Source organism: Sciurus carolinensis, chromosome 3 (assembly GCF_902686445.1).
Source record: "Sciurus carolinensis chromosome 3, mSciCar1.2, whole genome shotgun sequence".
Taxonomy (NCBI): Eukaryota; Metazoa; Chordata; class Mammalia; order Rodentia; family Sciuridae; genus Sciurus; species Sciurus carolinensis.
The window spans coordinates 44,574,067-44,583,570 of record NC_062215.1 but is presented as its reverse complement, the minus strand read 5'-3'; the positions used below and the strand labels follow the sequence as shown (position 1 = coordinate 44,583,570).

Here is a 9,504-nt window from a genome sequence, read left to right as displayed (position 1 = left end):
TTATTGAAGTCTAAGGGACTCATGCAGAGGTGGAACCAAAGCCCTTCCCTAGCTCTAGTAAAAGGCTTCGTGAGGTCAATGGGCTCCCAGGGGAGTGTGGCCAGTAGAGAAAAGGAAAGTCCCTTTAATGCCCCTGGGGCCTTCAGGCCCCATTTTTGGTCCCAAGGTATTTGGTAAACTGAGGTCTAGAAGTCGCTAAAGCAAAGACCTGTTTCCTGTGGTGGTTTTTCCTCCACACTGGCCAGAGGGGGGAGTCTGAGCCCACTCCTCCGCTGGACCACCTCCAGCCAGGAAGAGCCACCACAGCAGATGACTCTGAGGCCACTCCCCTGCCACCATATAGAACAATACCTCTTATTAGAAGCATCCATCCCCAACATCTGAGTTGCTCAGTGACTAGAGCCTGGTTCAACAGGTTCACAGATCCTCTCAGTTATCCCATCACTATGTCCCAAATCCTTACCTGTTCCTTGTACTGAATTAGGCCAGGGAACTGCAGAAAAACAAAAAATGACCAATATTGTCCCTGCCTTCCAGGAGCTCAAATTTGGAGAAGGAGAGGGACAAATCACTGGAGAAATATGACTGGAAGAAAAGACCAAGTGTATGTCAAAAAAAAAAAAAAAAAAAAAAAAAGCATGGAGCTCTTAGGGAGGGCTGCAGTCACCACATGGAGCCATCTGAAAAGGCCTGATGACATTGATGCCTATATCTGATAAAAAAATGTGATCCAGGGTGGCCAGTGTGGATAGGGGGGAGGACAAAATGGGAGGATGGGAGGGATGGGCAAGGGAAGGTTAGATTCTTGGGTTTTGCCAAATGTACCAGTGATATGCTAGGATTTTAAAAATTACCCCAAAGCATATAAAACGATAAACATCTGTAGGCTCAGTTTCTGTGGATCAGAAATGCAAGAGATCTCAGCAGGAGGCTTCTACCATGTCTCTTATGAGGCTGGGGCCACAGTCTCACCTGATGCTCAATTATGGCAAGATCTGTTCTCAAGCTCTGTCACATGGTTACAGGCAGGACTCAGATAGGACAGAGGCCTCGTTTGTTCTCTCTCCATTGCCCTCTCTGTCCTAAGACTCATGAGTATCTCCATAGGGAGCCACATAAGAGAGAAGCAGCTTTCCAAGAACCACAGATTCCAGGGAGGAAGGAAAAAGGAAACAAAACAAGAGGCAGAGAAAGGAGGAGGAGAAGGAGGAGAAGGAAGGAAGAAAGGAGGAGGAGGAGAAGGGGAGGAGGAAGAGAAAGAAAGGAAGGAAGGAGGGAAGGAAGGAAGGAGAATGAATCAGTGGAGGAGGAAGAAAGGAAAGAAGAAAGGAAGAAGGAAGGAAAAGGGAAAGAATGAAGGACAGAAAAAAGAAGGTAGGAGAGAATGAGATGTTATTCACAGTCATTTTAATAAGTAAATCTTGGAGGTGACATCACATGAACTTTTGTCATGATCTATAGGTCACATGGGAGACACTAAATCCAGGTCACACTGAAGAGGAGGAGACTGCTCAAACTAGGAGGTTTGAACACAGAAGATTAATGAGCCTCCTTTACAAGAGCAAAGCTGTACCATTTTCAAACATAGAAAGAATGATTTACTGAGAGTAAGGGTACTGATTTCCACCCTGAGCACCTCCACGGAAAATTCTGACTCCACAACTCTAGCCACTTCCCCACGCTGCTTGCTAAGTCACCAAAAGAGCAGTTTTTGAACGCAAATCAAAATCACCAACAGGAAAATAGAAAATAGGAAAAGGGTAAAAATAGTTCACAGAAGACAAAATAAGTATTTTTTTCAAATATATCAAGGAAAACATTTTTTTTTCCATACCAAGAGAAACTTACGGTACAATGAAATTTTACTTATTTATTCATTTATTTTATTTATTTTGCAGTGCCAGGAATCCATCCCAGGGCTTTGTACATGATAGGCAAGAGCTCCGTCACTGAACCATACCTCAACGTCTCAATGAGTTGTTTTTAACCTAAGGTTGGCATGATCGAAAAGTTCATACTAAATTGCACTGCTCACATTCTTAAAAAGTTATGAAGGAGAACAGAGACATAAGCCCAGGAACAGAGGAAATCAAACTAATGATAAAAGCATAGTTTTGATTCAGCCAGTTTAGGAACGTTTTCTAGTGTATTTCTCAGTGTGGATTCTATTCCTTTTCTTCTAGGCTTCTCCCAGGAATGACAGACACCCTTATATGTGATGCGTATTTATCACTAAATGCATGGACAATTGTGCTTGTCTCTACTCTGCATCCATAACCTCCTTTCACATAGTTTCTTCTGTTACATCTTTTCTCTGCATTTTAGGGACATTTTCTGAGATGTGTCCACTGTCCTGGGAGTGTTATTTTGCAACTTCCGTTCTGTTCTTTATGATTACAGTATGGTCATTCTAATTTTAGTTTCCTTACGATATTTCCATGTTTTCTTCTCTTTTAAACTTAAGTTTCTCTACAAGGATGTTTTGAAATAAATTTTATTTCTTAGAATGGTTTTGGGTTCACAGCAAAAGTGAGCAGAAGGCACAGAGATATTCCATAAATCATCTACCCCACACATGAACAATCTCCCCTACTGTCAACATCTCCCACCCAATTTGATGTATTTGTTGCAACTGGTGAACTGACAAACCATTATCTCTAGTGTAGATTAGCTTACACTAAGACTCCATCTTAGTATTATATGGGTTTGGACAAATTATAATAAACATATATCCACCATTACAGTACCCCACAGAATAGTTTTACTAATTAAATTCAAATAAGAGTCTCCAACCTGTCAGACCTTGGGTCTCAAGTAGATAAGTATTTAGCAACTACTCTTTGAGATAGAATTGGAACTAAGGCATAGACTCTGCTCTGAAGTCACTGTCTGGGAGGGACACCAAGGATTAGGTAATTAAAATCATAACTTTCTCTCTCCCTCAAATGATTATCACCAATATTATTCTTACCCAAACGTCTTTCAGGACATTAAGTTTCTTTCAGGACAAAAGTTTCCCAGGAAAAGAAAACTCAGTGCTTTGGGGATAGCAGACACTGTGTGCCAGACCTCAACCATGCTGACCATGAGATCTACCATTTGAAAAACATCCAATGAACACTCTTGCAGATGGCCTGTAGTAGGACCTCATCATTTCTGTTACATGCTGACTGAGAAGCAGACTGCATTCCACTGAAGATTCCCATCACAAAAAGAACAACATGACTGAAGAAATCTGTGGTACATCACATCTAACTATGACAAGATATTTTACATGGATGTCTGTACATGACGGGTGGAGGGAGGAGGGAGATACGAATAGAGATGTGGGATGGATCCATCATTTTTCATGTCTTCGTGTGACACAGGGACATCTTCCAGCTAATGGATAAGCTGTGTTTGTTCCTTGGAGAGAATTTTCATCAGCTTCCAAATCATAATAAATAAAAACAAGTAAGTATATGTTAAGCCAATTATCTACACTATCAAACGTGTTCTGTAGAGAGCAAAACTTAACCTTCTGCAATGGACAGTGTCATGGAGGCAAGCAGGCAGGCACTGCCCTCTGGAGTTCACCTGAGAAAATGACATGAGAGCTGCGGAGGTCCGTGATTGTCAGCAAAACCTCACATGCACACTTAGACTTCATCAGAGGTCTTTAATTCTATGGTTTAAAAATACATTAATAAGGGGCTGGGGATATAGCTCAGTTGGTAGAGTGCTTGCCTCCCAAGCAAAAGGCCCTGGGTTCAATCCCCAGCACTGCACAAAAAAAAAAAAAAAAAAAAAAAAAAAGAATTAATGAGGCTCTAAGCAACTCGGTGATATCCTGTCTCTAGATAATACTAAAAAGGTGGTTGAGTGCCCAAGTTCAATCCCCAGTACCAAACAAAAAACAAATCATTAGCAGGGCATTATGCCACTCACCCATAGGTGAGTGGCATAGGTGAGTACAGGCGATAGGAGCATCCATCTCCACTATCTGATGAAACAAGAGGCTAAGTCAGAAAGATAGCATATTGAAGCCAGCACTGGAAACTTAGTGAGACCCTATCTCATCACTAAAAAATAAACAAACTAGACTTGATATTTTGTCCACATTACTATATATTTATTATAGATATGGTCCCTTAAAGATTTACTTAGGAATCATTATTTATGCTTTTTCACGTGTCTTGGATCAAACAATGCATAGTAAAATATTTTTAAAGTATTTACCCATCAATACTTCTTAAACAATCAGTATTACCATGTGAAGGTTGAACATGATTGGTTTTATTCAGTGTGCAATATCCTCATTAATACACTGACCATAGGAGACCAAGTGTCCTGGAGTCAAAGCATGTACTTCCTTCCTCACAGAGATTTGATTTTGAGCAAGTCTAGGAACACACTGTGTTGGTGAAAGCCTTTGCCACCTTCTGCTTTCCCACCCTATTTAAGGAAAGAAGGGGATTTTCTCCCAACTCCTTTCGGGCCACAGCACATGAAAGATCACACATGGGTTTCGAGGAACTACAGGTAGGTAGAGCTCAGAATTTGCCCCTTTCTCAGATAATAATCATCAACAAATGAAAGGCTGTGGTGGGTATGATACTAAGAAAACCCCAAACAGACCCCCAAGTTTCACTTGCTTTGAGTTACTGGCTTTTAGTACACTTTAAAAATCACTACTTTTGGATGTCCACCAGCTGAGCAATATGTTAATAGTCTCTGATACGTGAGTCTTGACGATAAACAGATCACTTTTCAGGGATGTGAAAGACACCTTTGTCAAAACCATTAACTTAATTTGGAACTCAAAGTGTCTAACAGGTAACTTTGACCTCAAAAGGTTGAACACTGCACCTTCACATCAAGCTGACACCACTCTGTTCCAAAAATATGACCGGTGATGAGCCATCAATATAGATGGTATAAGCACAGACCACTGATTACTTCACCTCAAATCACCGCCACCTTCAGATACTGAATTTATCCCCAGGCATTTGGTAAACTGAGGCCTAGAAGTTACTATGGTAAAGTTCTATTTCCTGCAATGATTTTTCCTACATGGGTGCAGGGTGAGCAATGGCCCCAAGGGGGAGACTGAGCCCATACCGCTCTGCTGGAGCACCTGCAGCCAAGAACAACCACCCAGAGGGCTCTGGGACCATTGCCTTGCCACCACACAGAACTGCAACTCCTATTAGGAGTATCCATCTCCACTATCTGAGCTGCTCAGTGAGTGGAACCTGTTTCAAGAGCTTCATACATCCTCTCATTTCGTCCATCACTGTGCCCCAATGCTTACCTTGTTCCATGTGCTGAGTCAGGCCTGGGGACTACAAAGCAAGACAACAGCAAGGACCCTGCCCTCTGAGAACACAAATCTGGAGGAATAGAATCAAAAGCACTAGAGTAATATAACTGGAAGAAAAGACCAAGTGTTATATCTAAATAAACCCTGGGGCTATATGGGAAGTGCAGTCCCAACATGAGGCCATCTGAGGGGCCTCACTGATGTGTCTCAATCCTTAGACCTAGAGCCAAGTGGGATCTAGCCCTGCTCACAGAGGGAGGATCAACTATTGACAGATTCAAAGACAGAGTGAATTGTCCAGAGAGGAGGTGGGTGGGCACTCAGTGTGACTGAAGGAAGCCCAGGAGAGAAGGGAGGATGGACCATGCTGTGGCAGGTTCTGGGCGCTGATACACTTATACAGTAACCCAACACTGTTTGAAGAATTAACACAAATATAGCAGATGAAACAATAAACATTTGTGCTTTCGCTGTTTTTTTTTTTTTTTTTTTTTTGGATCAGAAAATGCAGGAGGTCTCAACTGAGGCTTCTGCCATGTCTTCTCATGAGGCTGGGGCCACATTCTCAGTTAAGGCACAGTTATGGCAAGGTCTGCTTCTGAACTGAGTCACAGGGTTATTGCCAGGACTCCACTAAGACAAGGCCTCATTTCTCCTCATCTGTTGCCATCTCTGTCCTAAGACTCATGAGCCTCTCCTTAGGGAGCCAAAGAAGAGAACAGCAGATTTCCCAGAGCCAGAGATCCCAGGGAGAGAGGGACAAGGAAAGACACCAAAAGAAAAAGAAACAAGAAAGGCGAGAGTAAGATGTTAGCCACAGTCATTTCATCAGTAAATCTTAGAGGTGACACCACATGAACATTTGTCATGTTCCAGAGGTCACAAGGGAGACACTAAACCCAGGTCACACTGAAGGGGAGGGGACTGCTGAAATGTACACACCAGGGTGAGGGGAGCTGGGAGCTGATAAAAAATATGCCCAGCACACAGGCCTGGCTGAGGCACATACATTTGGATCTAAAGACCATATGAAGCAACCGGAAGGCCAAGGGAGATGAGGATAGCTGCACTAACTGCATTTCAATCCTCTTGTGACAGACAGAAAAGAAGACCGGGAAGGAAAATGACAATTACAAAGTCATAAGGAGGGAGACTAGGCCTGTTGTTAGCTCTATTCTATGTGACATTCCACCAGTTTCTATATTTAATCCCTACTTCCATGCATTGCACGAGGCAGTAGGTTTTCTAAGTGCGACCTCACAGAGGCCTGGTGACAGCACTAGGAAGCAGATGCTAAGATGACCTCACTGCGTGGTGGGTGACTGGGGAAGACTTGAGAGACATAATGACTTGGCCAAGGTCACATGAGAAGACAGGAGGAGGAGCTGAGTATAGACTTAGATCTGTCTTCTCAGAGCTGGGACCCTGGCTGCACCCAAGCCTGTCAAAAAATGTGGGGGACAGTGTTGGGGATGGATGGCTGTGTGCACATATGGAAATGTCATGGGGCTGGAGGAGAGTCGACAGTAGCCCAGGAGCATATATGTGATTTTATCTGGAGGGGTCAGCTCAGGGACACCCTGACCTCCCTTCCTTGGTGATAGATCCAAACAAAATTTGAAATTCCATAAACAGGCACCCATATTCTAGCAACAGCCTCCTCTCCAGCTCATTTGGTGAAATACATTTAATGAGCAAAGATGTTTTGCTGTATATTAAGAAGGTGACGCTCTAGGAGGCCCCACAGACAGAGCTCCCTCTCTGGTTGCATAGCCCATTCCCCAGGCCCCAACCCCAGGATATCTTGATGATAGAATTTCTTATGAAGAATGGGGTGCTAGTTGCATTCCCACTCCCAGGACCTCTGTTCATGTGTTAAGAGAAGACAAAGGTCCCAACCCGACAACCCAGGGCAAATGAACCCAACAGTCCACCAGTGTGAGAACCCCTATAATGCCTTCCTCCTGAGTTTGGGGGAATAGGGAGCTGAGGCAGGAACAGGTGGTGGGAGACTGTAAGCCAGGTGTCCTGTCATGGAAACTATAGAATGGGAGGTGGAGATTGGGGGTGCCCAGGGTTCATTATAGGCCCCCAGAGTCATTATCTTCTGTCCTCCTAGGGTAGAACTCTGGATTACGGGGTCTGTATGAGGTTAGAGGAAGGACACAAGGGGCAGAAACAGCCTAAGCAGAGGCCAGGCAGGACCTGGGATTCCCGGTCAACTACCAGGCTCTCTGTTACCCTGCTCTCCACAGGTTCTCATTAAGGAGGACTGCAGTAGGGGCTTCAGATTTAAAAGGATGGTTGAAAAGCCAGGGCCACACACCCGTGGGAACAAGCTTGGCCCCAGCAGGAGTGTGGAAGCAGAGGGGGCCTCCACAGTCAGTGCCCAGAGAACAGAGGGGGACACCAAGCACTGACACCATGCTGACCACATTCCTTGTAGGGTGGAAGGTGGAGGGGCAGAGTCCTGAACCATAAGGATTCTGAGCACCAACTCCTTACCCAGCCCACCCTGTCAGCCTTGGCCTCATGCAGGATCACTGTCTCCATATTAGTGACAACATCGGAAGAGCGACACTGACACTATTTCACTTCCCTGCCTCTATTTTGCATCCCACCATTCAGCTGATTGTAACTCCTGGACCCAGGTGTCCACATGGCAGTGACCTGTCCTTCCACAAGTTCTCCAAGTCTTCCGCATCATCAGGATTAGTAGGGTTGCATTTAGTCAGACATCAGGGGACTCTTGCCACTTGGTCCATTTCTATGTCACTTGCTGTCTCAAGGAACACACAACAATCTGAGAGCAGAATCTGGGGTCTCCTGAGGTTTACTTCTTCAAAGGTGGAGCCAGAAGTTCCCATAGCCATTCAGGGCTATGGGACCTGGACCTCATTCCCTCCTGGAGCCATTTCAACTGGGCCACAGAGAATGATGTCCTGGGTGTCCCCACACAGGGACCCTCCTGTCTGGGATCAGCCTGTTTTCTAATCTCCAGAAAGCAATGATCTCATGAGACTCATGGGATAATGCTCCTAATGCAGGGAGTTACCACCTCTTGTCAGCTAACAAACTGGACTGAAGCTGCTAACTATTCCCTTGACAATTCCTCCTTGAACTCTGCCAACCCTTTTTGTGCCAGGACTCTCCTGTCTCCATGTGGGACTTCCGTAGAGCTTTGGATTTTGCATTGAATGCAATCCTCAGATACCTTGGGTGTGTCACACTTTAGCCACAGACTCTGTCTCCTTCATGTCCCACCCCAGAAGGGAGAGGTGGCTACAGAGGTGGATGATACCAGCATTTTATGGGTGTCCAGGAAAACTCAACGGAGAGCCTGGTGGAAACTCTGGAGCCAGGCTTCCTAGATGACAACTCCTCTTCCATGTCCACCATCTCAAGTTCCTCCACCAAACAGGAGCTCTTCCCTAATTGGGAAGGTAAGCCCAGCCCAGGGGGACAGGGTCACATACAGCTGTGTGTCCTAGAACTGGCCCTGCACCTCTCTGAGCCTCAGCCGGCTCCTTGGAACAGTGGGGTACCAAGAAGACTGACCTCATGGGAGGAAAGGCCAGCTCTCTCATGCTGCTGTCTCCCTCCACTCTAGGGGGGTCTCCTCACTCCGTAGCTTGCAGATGTTTCACAGTCCACCTGGCAATATCCACAGTCACACCACTATGACAGGCTTCGGCATGGAGAACCAAGGCATCTAGAAAAGCTAGAGCCTATGAAAGAAGCCGAAGGTGAAGAGGTCTGGGGTGGAGGGTGTGAGCATGTGGGGCTAGGACAGAGCAGGACATGCAGAGCAGACCTTCAAGAAACCCAGGCAGGGCAGGAACCATAAGCAGCAGAGCTGTCATTGTTGACATACATTCTGGGAACACTTCCTAGGAGTGGGTTTGTGTGCGGAGCTCTGCGAAATGCAGTGGGAAGTATTTTCTCCCTGGAAGGAACATGGATAGTGGGCAACATTTACTCCTCTTAACCTGCGGAGCCACCCCCAGTGTTTATGGAGACTCCTGCTCAAGTTCTACCACCTCCAACACCTGAGGGAGAGTTAGAGCTAGAAAGACCTGAAATGAAGATCCAGGCCAACATCTCCTGCTGGCCCCTCAGCCAACAAATCCTGAGCACCGCCTTATACCTGTTCCCATCACAGAGCTGCCATTACCCTCCCCTGCCATTGTTTTTTTTTCCTT

The 9,504-nt window shown here is 45.3% G+C and overlaps 1 non-coding gene across 1 annotated transcript; it reads left to right on the top strand.

The window, feature by feature from the left end:
* The first annotated feature begins 3,694 nt into the window (after nucleotides 1-3,694).
* On the top strand, nucleotides 3,695-3,770 carry Trnag-ccc (transfer RNA glycine (anticodon CCC)). Its single transcript has one exon. It is a non-coding gene; the product is annotated as a tRNA-Gly (tRNA).
* Nucleotides 3,771-9,504: the final 5,734 nt, after the last annotated feature.